Below are 1,273 nucleotides of genomic sequence, written 5' to 3'. Positions count from 1 at the left end.
CTGAGAAGCCCAATATAGGGCTAGTATTTGTCAGATTTATTCATCTTTCAGACAAAGGTAGCCTGTCTTCAATGCTTTTCCTAAGTATCAACCTAGTTACCATTAAGCCAACTAGATACCTATGTCTTACTGTCAGAACTGAAACCCTTTGAGAAAAAGTGGACACTGGGTTCAGATCATACCTGTCGTAAGTTTGGGTTGTTCACTTACTGAAAATTAAACAAGGTTTCTTAGAGTTGGAATATTGATAATCCAAAGAAACAACTTTTTAAAAGGGGGGAGGGGAATTAAAGTGTCTCAGTGTGTAGTAAAAGTGAACAATGAATCAGTAAGTTATTTTACTACCTAAGGTCTTATGCAAATCCTTCTATTTCCTTTAAAGGATCACTTAATACCATAAGAGGCATCTTCTCTTCAGCCTTATCCCAACTGAAAGACATATAAATGACCTCAAAGACCCCTGTAAGAGCGAAGTAGAAGTTTACCTGGCTGCCTAGATACACAAAAAATGCCTATATGCTGTAATAGTATTTTTTATTCTTTCCTTAACACTTTTTCAGAGAACTCCATGGTGGTCCAGAGGTTTAGACTTGGCTCCTGGGGCCTGGGTTTGATTCCTGGTCAGGCAAACAAAAAAACACCAAAAACAAACAAACAAACAAACAAATATTTTTTTCCACTGGCAAAGTCTACAGTGGAGAAGGCGATGGCACCCCACTCCAGTCCTCTTGCCTGGAAAATCCCATGGACGGAGGAGCCTGGTAGGCTGCAGTCCATGGGGTCGCTAAGAGTCAGACAGGACTGAGCGACTTCACTTCCACTTTTCACTTTCATGCATTGGAGAAGGAAATGGCAACCCACTCCAGTGTTCTTGCCTGGAGAATCCCAGGGACGGGGGAGCCTGGTGGGCTACCATCTAAGGGGTCGCACAGAGTCAGACACGACTGAAGCGACTTAGCAGCAGCAGCAAAGTCTACATGGGTGCTGTAGTTGTGTCCGACTCTGTGCGACCCCACAGACGGCAGCCCACCAGGCTCCCTCGTCCCTGGGACTCTCCAGGCAAGAACACTGGAGTGGGTTGCCATTTCCTTCTCCAATGCGTGAAAGTGAAAAGTGAAAGTGAAGTTGCTCAGTCTTGTCCAACTCTTGGCGACCCCATGGACTGCAGCCTACCAGGCTCCTCCGTCCATGGGATTTTCCAGGCAAGAGTACTGGAGTGGGGTGCCATTGCCTTCTCCGCTACATGGGTGACTTTTTCCGAAATAACCACTGT

This window comes from Bos mutus, chromosome 13, assembly GCF_027580195.1.
Source record: "Bos mutus isolate GX-2022 chromosome 13, NWIPB_WYAK_1.1, whole genome shotgun sequence".
NCBI classification, from domain to species: domain Eukaryota; kingdom Metazoa; phylum Chordata; class Mammalia; order Artiodactyla; family Bovidae; genus Bos; species Bos mutus.
This window is presented reverse-complemented; position numbering follows the sequence as displayed.